The sequence below is a fragment of the Sorex fumeus genome, unplaced genomic scaffold (genome assembly GCF_029834395.1).
Source record: "Sorex fumeus unplaced genomic scaffold, SorFum_2.1 ptg000021l, whole genome shotgun sequence".
Taxonomy (NCBI): domain Eukaryota; kingdom Metazoa; phylum Chordata; class Mammalia; order Eulipotyphla; family Soricidae; genus Sorex; species Sorex fumeus.
The window spans coordinates 16,377,210-16,389,688 of record NW_026606078.1 but is presented as its reverse complement, the minus strand read 5'-3'; the positions used below and the strand labels follow the sequence as shown (position 1 = coordinate 16,389,688).

Here is a 12,479-nt window from a genome sequence, read left to right as displayed (position 1 = left end):
CAAAATACTGTCTCTGATTTATATTTTTTCAATGGATATCATGTAAAATTCTCTATTAAAAACAAAAAGAAACACAGAGAATCAACACTCATACATATATATGTGTATTTGAGCTTGTAAACATTTCTAAAATATAATGTAATCAATGAGGAAAAGCACTTTGTATATGACAGAACGAAAGTCAATGTCAAAAATCACACAGCAAATGTCCAAGTCAAGCTAAAATGAGACTTATAAAATTCTACTTGAATACTTTCTTTCATTACTACATGTTGTTTTTACTTGACTGCTAAGTTTAGGGATGATATATCTAATAAAAAGCGTTGAAATGTATTATTCTTTACCTGCCATGGTCAGAGAAGAGGAAATACTGATGAAAGGTAGACGAGAAGAGGAGACGGTACGAGAGTATGTCTGAACACTGAAGCAGCTTAAGACCACAAGTGTCCAGTACAGACGACTGCTCACTGGTGATTGGTCATTGGTCACTGGTCACTTGCCATGATGATTCAAATTTGTTTACAAACAATTACATGGGCACCCCAGATTCTACAAGTTGGTAGTTGGATGGGTGGGAGAATGATGTCATAAAGTAGGCAGTTGAAAGGTAGAGGCTAGCCAATCATGAGGTCAGATTCCCAAGAAAAAGACCGGATTGGATAGAGAGAGAGGTAGAATGAAGCAGGCTAGGGAGATGGAATCCTACAAGACAGTTATAACAGTTTCACCTTCGTCAGACTCTTGTGTTAGAAAAATACTCCCATTATACTCAAGAGCTTAGCTATTTCATTAACACATCAAGAAAATTATGAAATAATCGTTTATATTGCACTGTTAAAGAAACAACATTTGGTATTACTAGTATATTTTATATAACGTTTAAAGCACAGCGGGTAGGGCATTTGCATTGCAGGAGGCCAATCCTGAATCCGATTCCTCTGCCTGGCAAGCTACCCAGAGTATCTTGTCCATATAGCAAAAGCTTGGCAAGCTAGCCATGACGTATTCGATAGGCCAAAACCAGTGGCAACAAGTCTCACAATTTCTTGTAAGATGTTACTGGTTCCCGCTTGAGCAAATTGATGCATCGCGGGAGCATAGTGCTACAGTGATATGATTGAAAAAAAAATGGTGGTTTCTTTCAATATGACAACACTTACTATGATAAGTTGTAGATGAATCGAGATGTGTTAAAATGTAAATATAAAGGTAAAGGTAAAGGTAAATGCCCTCCTGTTGATTGTCGATTTGCTCGAGCGGGCCCAATAACGTCTCCATTGGAGACTATGTTGTTACTGTGTTTGGCGTATTGAATACTCTCGGTAGCTTGCCGGGCTCTCCGAGAGGGGCGGGGGAATCGAACTCAGGTCGGCTATATTGGCCGCTTGTAAGGCGAATGCCCTACTGCTTGTAAATGCACAGGTATCTTATTTGTACAAAACAAACAGTTGTTCTCAGTTTAAAACTGTAGAAGATAAAGAAAAACATATGCTCATTTGTGTCAAAATTTTAGAATCTGAAAGAAAAATTTAAAATTCAAATTACGTGATCAAAAAACAAGTAAAACCAACAAATTCTGGCAATTAATATGATAGTCAAAGTATGAATGTTTTTAATAAATCAGTGCTGTGAAATAAATCAGTATTTAGCTAGTAAACTTGTATAGAAAAAATAAGCATAAACCATGATCATATAATCTGTATTGAAAGAAGTGTAAATGACTAGTAAACACAAGAGCAATTTCCTTTTTTAAATTTTTTTTGTTTCATTAGTGAAACACCCGGCAAGCTACCGAGAGTATTGGATATGCCAGACACAGTAACAACAAAGTCTCCAATGGAGACGTTACTGGGCCCGCTCGAGCAAATCGATGATCAACGGGAGGGCCTTTACTTTTTAGTGAAACACCATGAGGTACAGCTGTAGACTTACAAGTTGTTGTGCTTGGGTTTCAGTAATACAATGATCGGGTACCCATCCCAGCACCAGTGCCCATTCTCCACTCCAAACAATCCCAGTATCCCTCCCAACCCCCATCCCCATCCCACCCTGCCTCTTTGGTAGGGCACTCCCTTTTGTTCTGTCTCTCCCTTTGGGTGCTGTGGTCTGCAGAAGAGACATTGGGTGGCAATCCTGTTCGGTCCTTAGACTACTTTCAGCAGGCATCTCCCTTCCTGGGCAGATCTTCCCAGCACCATTTATTGGGTGCTCCCTTCTCTATCTGCGCTGCCTTTACCCCTAGAGAATGCAGTTGGCCTCTAAGCCATGGAGTGAACAACCTGATATTTATCACAGCTGTTCTTGGTTGTTAGTCTCTTATTTTGTTACTTTATGTTACCCAGATGAATGCAAACTTTCTATGTCTGTCCCTCTCTTTCTGACTCATTTCACTTAGCATACTATTTTCCATGTAGTACCACACAAGAGCAATTTTTAAGCTCACTAGTAGACAAAGAGCACAAATTAAAATGAGAAATTAAAATTTCCCCACAAATTACAAATATTTAAAAATCAGGTAATATCTTTTCCTAAAGATGATCAATATATCCTAGATATATCAAAGAATCTAAGAAAAAGTATGCCATGAATGTATAAAATATATGCAGATAATTTATTTGATTGGAACCCAGACTTAGTATAGGGATTAAAGCAATTACCATGCACACAGTCAACCCAAATTAATGGCTGGCTCCACCAGGAATGACCCTTGAGCACAGAGTCAGAAGTCCCAAGCACCACATACTATGGCCCAAATACCCCACAAAAGCAGAAATATAATTTATCACTTATTACTATAAAATACAAATGTATTATAAAGTCCATTATAAAATGCATTATAATTTTTTAAAATGTATCACAAAGCACAGATTTCTATACCACACATATCACTACTTAGACAATGTAAGTAAATACTATTAAAAAACCATCTTCAAAAAAAAAACCATCTTCTTGGTCAATAGCAAACTATCTAATAATTTTGGGGGCTTTCAAAAATTATATAGGAATTAGCACCCTTAACCTCTATGTTACTCAAGTATCAGTTATATGTTTTTCTTTTCTTTTTTGTGGCGAAGGGAGCGCACCCAGATGTGCTCCGGGCTCAATTTTGACTCTGTATGCAGAGGTCACTTCTGGAAGTCTCAGGATTCTGGGGATTGAACTCAGATTCGCTGCATACAAACCCTCTACAAATTGCACTAACTATGTGGCCCATATGTTTCTTTTTAAATAACATTTTAATAAAATATTTTAAATAAATTTTTTAAAAAACGTTTTTAATGAAATATTTCATTAAAAAGATTAATATAGAGAAATACTCTTTTAATGATTAAAGTAAATTTAAAAATTAGAATAATACTTGGTAAAGCATAGGAACACAGCAGAAATATATGATGAAATATACGATGGTATATATCTTATTTGTAAATTTGTAACTGTAACACATTGTCCTTTTCCATTTCAAGGATGAGATGAATCCATATAGTAGATTCATTCACTCACAATACTATATTCTCTCCTGGATGCTTTTTAAAACTACTTGCCAATGTGACTGTTTCTAAACTTTTTGAGTACTGTAGCCCTGTTTATAATTGTTAGATCTTTCTCTTGTTTTATTTTTACTTTATGTTCCAATCTTAATGGTATCACCGTCTACTCAGTCAACCTAGCTAAACCCTAAGGTCTCTTCCAATTTCTCCTGCACAAGTCTCTGCTTTCTGACAAAAGGGAGGACCTCAGAATGCTGACATCAATCTAATACCCAGGGCTGCAGGAGATAATGTAGTGCTTATGGAAATTGTCTCACATGCTCTCAATTTGACTCCCAGCAGCACCTGATTGCCAGAGTATCAAAGGCTGTATAGCCTCGGAGGACCCCAAGCACCATGGCCACGTTTTCTGAGAATTGCCTGTGGGGCCCCCACACCTCCTGAGCATTGCTTTAAAGACTCTCTCAGCAACCAAAAAATATATAATGTCAGAGAAACATGTACTTATCTTAAATAGGGACCCTCACTTTTGGTGAGTTTCACAAGGAAATATTGCGTGAAAACATAAATCAAAGATCAGGGGAGACAGTGTAAATCATGTGAGTACAGATCATATATTTGGTGAAATGTGTTAAGATTCAGATGCCCTAGTCTTCGCACCGGGATATTCCTTCAAAAACACCCCCATTTTACTGGAAGGGTGCTAGAACATTATATGACTGAAACTCAATTATGAGCAACCTTGTAACTGTGTATCTCTTGGTGATTCTAATTATTAAAGTAATTTTTTTAAATGCACCCATCAAAGTTACCTTTTTATCACTAAATGGGAAAGATACTTTCTAATACTTATCCTCACCAAAAGCACAACAGAGTGTGACGATTGCCAAAAAATGTCCTCCCTTGCATTTTTGTCATGATACTTATTAATACTTAACTCTTCGGTTTTTTCCCTCTTCTCATGCCAAATCTTTAGTCTCCCTTGCAAGCTCCTCAAACATTATCCATTCAATATTGTTGCTCTTTGCCACTGCTTCTCTTGACTTCTTGTCCATGAACTGATTGTAAAACATAACATACCTGCAATTACAGTATTCATGCCAGAGACAAGCATTGATGTATCTTTCGGTTTAGCATTTTCAAGCTATTTGCACACAAGTGAGTAACATTTTTTTTTCCTACTGAGAACACAAAAATAGATATGCTGGTTTTCAAAGTTCTATCAGTAGTCTGAGCTACCAATTAAGGATATATATTTTTAAATTTTTATTGAATATCTGTGAGATAGACCATTACAAACTATTCATAATTTGCTTCCACTCATACAAAGATCCAACATGCTTCTCTCCACTAGTGTAAATTTCCCACCACCAATGTCCCTGGTTCCCTACAACATACCCCAACACCCTACCCCACCCCCAGCCTGTCTCTATGGCAGGCTCTTTAAATTCTTTCTCTCTCCTTTTAATTTTGTGCATTATTGTTCTCATACAGGTACTAAGAGGTCATCATGTTTGTTCAAGGAATTTAGTATTTTTATTAGGGGGGTCACATCCGGCGATGCTCAGGAGTTATTCCTGGCTCTGCACTCAGGAATTACTCCTGGCGGAGCTCAGGGAACCATATGGGATGCTGATATTCGAACCCGGGTCGGCCGCATGTAAGGCAAACATCCTACCCACTGTGCTATCGCTTCAGCCCCGGAATTGAGTATTTTTATCAGGAAGGTAAGGCTGGAGTTGCTTTGAGGTATGGACATGACTGCTGCGGCTTCCATAAGTACAGGGCAGTGAGGGTGGGCTGCCCATCCTGACTCAGAGAAAGCCTAGAGATTTCAGTCACAAAACCCGCATATCCGAAATTTCAGCTGTTATATTTCAGTGAAATCCATCCTGAGACGATGTAATGAGACTAGGGCATGGTGGAGATTTTGGTTTGTGGGAACAAGTGGCTGCCCTGAGTTCTGGTTGCGTGGGCAACAAACTAACCTGCCTCCCTCCGATTTACCCTCGTATGTTCTGCCGTGTGAAGGTCCAAGGTTAACTGTGACTTTTGATCTCTTTCAAGATTTATTTATAGGTCACTTAAGCAAGACCAATACATTAGCTTGTATAGCTGAGCCAGGGGTGGTTTGTGAACATGACTCCCACATATCTTTTGGGAGTTTAATTTCTTGGGAAACTTAGTCCTGAAGTGTTGGGATCCAGCCAGAGGCACAGTGGAAATCTGGGGTTATCAGGCAGCATGATGGCATCATTAGACTGTAGATGCACTCACCTCGAGGGTGCAGGTTGGCTTCCTGGAGGCACTGCACCCCCAGACTAACAAATATTCATTGAATTAATGAACGAATAATCAAAATTTTCAAAATGTGTCACTTTATTGCATTTTAGAAGGGTAACGTCTAACAGGGAAATCATTTTCATGGTATAATCAAGGCCTCCGGTTCATTCTTAACATAATTAATAAAAGCTACACATTTTGGAAAATCATACAAAGAAATTCTTTATATTATCTGTCTTCATAATCTACTTGTAAATTACTCAGATATCACCGTTTATACCACTGTTCTTAGCATAGAAATTTACAGATAGAAAGTGTTTAGTAAAATTTCATTTTGGGGGCTGGAGCAATAGCACAGGGGTAGGACGTTTGCCTTGCATGCAACCAAACTAAGTTCGATTCCCAGCATCCCATACGGTCCATCGAGTACCGCCAGGAGTAATTCCTGAGCGCATGAACCAGGAATAACTCCTGAGCATCGCAGGGTGTGACCCAAAAAGAAAAAAATTCATTTTGGCACTTCTGTTGAATATAGTACTGGATGTACTTGCAATAGGAGTTATATAAAAAAAGATATTAAGGGTAGTCATGTAGCAAAAGTAGAAATCAGGCTCTCACTATTCACAGAAGATGTGATACTATATTTAGAGAATTCTAAAACCTCTACCAAAAAACTCCTAGAAACAATAGATTTATATGGTAAAGATGCAGGCTATAAAATGAATACCCAAAAGTCTATGGTTTTTCTATATGCAAATAATGAGAGAGAAGAAAGTGACATGAAGAAAGCAACCCACTCACAATCATGCCTCAGAAAATCAAGTATCTCAGAATCACCTTAACTAAGGAAGTGAAGGACCTATACAACAGAAAATAAGAGGACACGAAGAAATGGAAACATATCTCCTGCTTATGTATTGAGAGAATTAACATTGTCAAAATGACAATACTCCCCAAAACATTGTACAAATTCAATGTGATCCCTATAAAGATATCCATAATATGCTTCAAAGAAGTTTATCAATCACTCCTGAAATTCATATGGAACAACAAACGCCCAGGAATAGCTAAAGCAATTCTTGGGAAAAAGACGATGGGAGGCCTCACCTTCCCCAACCTCAAACTCTACTACAAAGCGATAATAATTAAAACAGCATGGTACTGGAACAAAGGCAGAGCCGCCGACCAATGGAACATCATTGAATATACTGACACACACCTTCAAATATATGTTCATATAATCTTTGATAAGGGAGCAATAAATGTGAAGTGGAGCAAGAAAGACTTCTTTAACAAACGGTGCTGGAAAAACTGGCCAGAGACATGCAATAAAATGGACTCAAACCTCTACCTAACAGCAAGCACAAAAATCAGATGAAAATGGGTCAAAGACCTCAACATCAGAACAGAATTCATCAGGTACATTGAAGACAAGGTGGGCAAAACCCTCCACGACATTGAAGCTAAAGGTATCTTCAAAGATAACATGCCACTGGCCAAAAAAGTGAAAACAGAGATGAACAAAGGGGACTATCTTAAATTAAGTAGCTTCTGCACCTCAAAGGAAACAGTGACCAGAATACAAAGACAATCTACAGAATGGGAAAGGATATTCACCCAATGCCTATGTAATAAGGGGTTGATATCAACAATATACAAGGCTCTGGTTGAACTCTACAAGAAGAAATCATGCAACCCCATCAGAAAATGGGATGATGAAATGAACAGTAACTTTCTCAAAGAAGATACCAAATGGCCAAAAGGCACATGAAAAATGGTCTTCATCACTAATCATCAGGGAAATGCAGGTACAACCAAGAAAGAGATATCACCTCACACCACTGAAACTGACCCACATCCAAAAGAACAAAAGCTACCGGTGTTGCCGTGGATGTGGGGAAAAAGGGACTCTCCTTCACTGCTGGTGGAAATGCGGACAGGTTCAGCCATTTTGGAAAACAGTATGAACGGTTCTCCGAATACTAGAAATTGAGCTCCCATTTGATCCAGCAATATCACTCCTGGGAATATAGCCTGCAGAGGCAAAAAAGTACAGCCGAAATGACATATGCACTTGTATGTTCATTGCTGCACTGTTCACAATAGCCAAAATCTGGGGAAAAAAACCCTAGTGCCCAAGAACAGATGACTTGTTAATGTCACTTTGTTTCATCTACACAGTGGAATACTATGCAGCTGTTAGAAAATAAGAAGTCATGAAATTTGCATAAAGTGGATCAACATAGAAAGTGAAATGAGTCAGAAAGATATGGACAGACATCGAAAGATTGTACTCATCTGTGGAATATAAAGTAACAGAATAAGAGACTAATACCCAAGAATAGAGTGATAAGGACTAGGAGGTTTGCTCCAGGCCTTGGAAGCCGACATCACATGCTGGGGGGAAAGGCAGCTCAGACAGAGGCCAGAACACCAACTAAAGGGTATTTGGAGGACCCGCTCTGGGTGGGAGATGCATGCCAAAAGTAGACCATAGAGCCATTCTTTCTGCCCCACCAAGATCACGATTTGACCCCCACAAGAGGCTATCCAGCATGACCACAGCCGCAGAGGCACATGGATCCAATTCAGAACCCAGAGGCTTTGGGCAGAAATGTGACTGAACTATGCATTAAGCTACTGCACCATTCTCCTTCAGGTAGGAAAGGGTATTTGTCGCTTCTGCCTTTCTCCCCCCTGGCGGCACGATGCCCACCAGCTCAGAGATTATTGGACAGCAAGGTATGAGCTAGGGTGACAGGGCAATTACAGTCTCGTGGGATTGGGGGTGAGGGGTAAAACTAGCCCATTCGTCCTGCCAGCCAAGACCATGAGTTGCCCACCACGAGTGGCTCTCTGGCATGCCATGGCCCCAGAGAACAAAAGAGCATGCCCTGCCACAAAGGCATGTTTTGGGGCATGGTGGGAGGAATACTGGTATCATGCACCAGTTACATCTCCATTCGTCCTAGCCCTGAGATTTTAGCAAGTGCCACTTTGGAGGTTTTTTCACGGTCAGGGAAATGAGATACTTCATTGTTTCTGGGTTTTGGCATATAGAACACACCACGGGTAGCTTGCCAGTCTCTGCCATGTAGGCAAGATACGCTTGGTAACCTGCCATGTTCTCCGAGAAAGAGAACTGGACAATATGAGTTGTTATCTTATCAACAAGATCCAGTATCTGGATCTTGGCCATTGATGGGATTACATGGCTCCAGAGGCAGTCCGTGGGTGTAACACTTAGCTACTGGAAGATGGGGGATCTGGATGGAGGAGGCCCATTCTTGGTCCGAGCAGTCTTGAATATCTCAGCCCCGGGTCCCGCACACCTGGGTTCCTCTGCCAGTTCCTTCATGCATGAGGCTCCTTCAAGTGTGGTGAGAGTGGTCTTAAGCATAACTATGCCTGGTTGCAGAGGTCTTCAGCTGCCAGGTCTCTGCTCGGGGTGGTGAGGGAAACTCAACCCACCCCCTCCAAGGGGCCCCAGTGAGGAAAGCCAGGTGCGGCATCAGGAGACTGCCATTTCAGAGATATTTGGACTTAATTTTTGATCGAAAAGTACACATCATTCAAACAGTTGTATGTGCTTAGTAATAAAATATTACACACATGTTCAATCACCTAAGAAAGCCCATTCTGCTCAGAGAACTAGATTTTTAATTACAGGTCTGTTTTGCCCATGTGGAATGACTGAGAATCACTATGAGTAGATATAAAACTCACTATACACCCAAAGATGCACACAGGTTACTTTGAGTAATCTGTGTTGTTAATGTGTCTGGGCCATTAAATTACATTGAGACCCTTTTTCTGTCCTTTACAGGAGCCTCATGACTCTCACATTCCCTTCAAGTTGAACTTGTAATAAAGTGGAATGAAATCATCAATATGCTTCTCACCTCTTCCTTCAGGAGAAAAATCCTACTTACTTTCAAGGTGGTCAAAGTGCGGACAACGCCATCCACCGTTTTCTGGAGATGTACACGGGACCGAGGTGAGAATAGCAAAAGGCTCCAGTTTAATTTTCTTAATGAAGATTTCAGGGAAGAGCATTAAACAACACTGATTCTCCATCTTCCAAAAGAATTATTTTGCAAAACTGATGCCCTGGTTATGGTAAAAGATAATATTGTAAAAACCATACTTTTCCTTCTGGGACATTAATGTTCTAAATTTATCACTTCAAGCTGCTTTGAAATACCTTCCTAGATTGGGAATCACTGTCTGCCATAGGAGTGAGTAAGGACAACACTCAAAGAAATCAGAAGAGAAAAATAGGGAAAAAAATCAACTCATACTCAGTTTGGCAACACATATACTAAAATTGAAATGATACAGAGATTAGCATGATCCTTACACAGAGATGACAGGCCAACTTGTAAAGTGTTCCATATTTTTGTTGCATTAAGAACTAACAGAGCTACTTTAAGCTAAGACAAGCCCCACAAGTACTCCAAATATCGACATAAAGATAGCAAAAATCCCTATCACAACGATCTCTCTCAATATCAATGGACTAAATACACCAATTCAGAGGCACAGGACGGCAGGATGAAATAGAAAACTGAACCCAACATTCTGCTGCCTGCAAGAAATACATCTGAGCAATCAAAGCATCCATGGGCTAAAAGTAAAAGGCTGGAAAACAATTCTTCAAGAAAAGAACACCTCCAAAAAGCTGCAGTGGCAATACTAGTATCGGACCACATAAACTTCAGGCTAAAGGTTATAAGAGACAGTGAAGGTCATTTTTTAATGATCATGGGATATGTACATCAGAAAGAACTCACCCTCCTCAATGTAGATGCTCCTAATGACAGACCAGCAAAATAAGTAAAAACAACTTCTAATAGACTTAAAGAAAAACATTGGTAGCAACACAATACTAGATGGAGATTTCAACAGTACTTTCTCACTTCTCAATAGATCAAACAGACAAAAACTCGGCAAGAAAATATTTTATTTGATGGAAGTAATGAACAAACATTGGCTTAGAGAAGAAATCAAAGAGGAAATAAAAAGATTCCAGAAAAAATGACAACGAGGAACTACCAGAACTTTTGGGACAGAGCAAAAGCATTTCTAAGAGGAAAGTTTATAGCTCCGCCAGAGTTCAACTGGAAGAAAGAAAGGGCCTACAAAAATAACTTACAGCTCAAGATTTTGGAAAATGACCAAGAAAAGGAGTCCAAACTAGCCAGGAGGAAAGAAATAATAAAACCTGGAGCAGAAATCAATGAGATAATCAATGAGATAATCCCAAAATACAATTCAGAAGACCAACAAAAGCAAGACATGGTTCTTTGAGAAAATAAATAAGATCGATAAACCACTAGCAAGACTCACAAAAAGAAAAGAGAAAGAATCCTAATAAACCAAATCAGAAATGCAAAGGGGGACATCATAATAGAAACTACAAAATCCATAGGATCATCAGAGATTATTTTGAGAATCTTTAAAGCAGGAAATGAGACAATCTGAAATAAATTGATAAATTACTGGATTCCAATTACCTCCCAAGGCTGAACCAAGAACATTTTGAAAACTCGAACCCATCACTACAAGGAAATTGAAATGATAATCAAAAGTATCCCCCAAAACAGGAGCCCAGGCCCAAATGGATTCACTAATGAAGTATTTCAAACCTTTCAAGAGGACCTAATGCAATATTTTTTAAGATTTTCCAGGAAATTGAAGAAACAGAAATACTCCCAAGCAATTTCTATGAGACAAAGATAACCCTGATATTCAAATCAGACAGAGAAACCACAAAAAAGAAAATTACAGACCTATTTCTTTGATAAATACAGATGCAAAGATCCTCAAGATTATACCAGCAAAGAGAAATTAGAAACTCCACAAAAGGTCACACTCTATGACCAACTAGGTTTATCTTGCGGATGCAAGGATGGCTTAACATTCTCAAGTCAATCAACAGAATACACCATCTCAATAAAATAAAGATAAAAATCATATGATAATATCAATAGTTGTAGATAAAGCATTTGATGAGATCCAGCACACATTCATGATGAAAAACTCTCAACAAAATGGGAGTTGAAAGTACTTTCCACCATCTAGTCAAAGCAAACTACTACAAACCCACACCAAGCATTATTCTCAATGGGGAAAAACTAAAGGCTTGGAGAAAAATCAATGAGCTAGATTCCCAAAATACAATCAGGCACAAAACAAGTTACTCACTCTCACCACTCCTATTCAACATAGTACTTGAAGTACTTGCCATATGATTTTGGTAAGAAAAAGATATCAAGGGCATCCAGATAAAAAAAGGAAGAACTCAAGCTTTTACTATTTGGAGACGACATGATAGTATACTTAGAAAATCCCAAAGAATCTAGCAAAAAGCTCCTGGGAAGAATAGATTTGTTTACTAAAGTAGCATATTACAAAATCAATATCCAATAGTCCATGGTTTTCCCAAATACTATTAATGAAAGAGAAAAAAGAGATAGGCGAAAAACAAACCCATTCACAATAACCTCAGAAAATCAAGTATACTAGAATCAACTAAAAAGGTTAAGGACCTATACCAAAAACACTCTACAAAACACTACTTCATGAAATAAAAGAGGATATGAGGAAATGGAATCACATCCCATGCTCATTGATTGAGAGGTTTAACACTGTCAAAATGGCAATACACCCCACAGCGCTATAAAGATTTAATGCACTTTCTATAAG

General features: G+C 38.9%; 1 pseudogene; it reads left to right on the top strand.

Annotated features, from left to right (window-relative positions):
- The first annotated feature begins 10,075 nt into the window (after window positions 1-10,075).
- LOC130023001 (uncharacterized) lies at window positions 10,076-10,172 on the top strand (annotated as a pseudogene).
- Window positions 10,173-12,479: the final 2,307 nt, after the last annotated feature.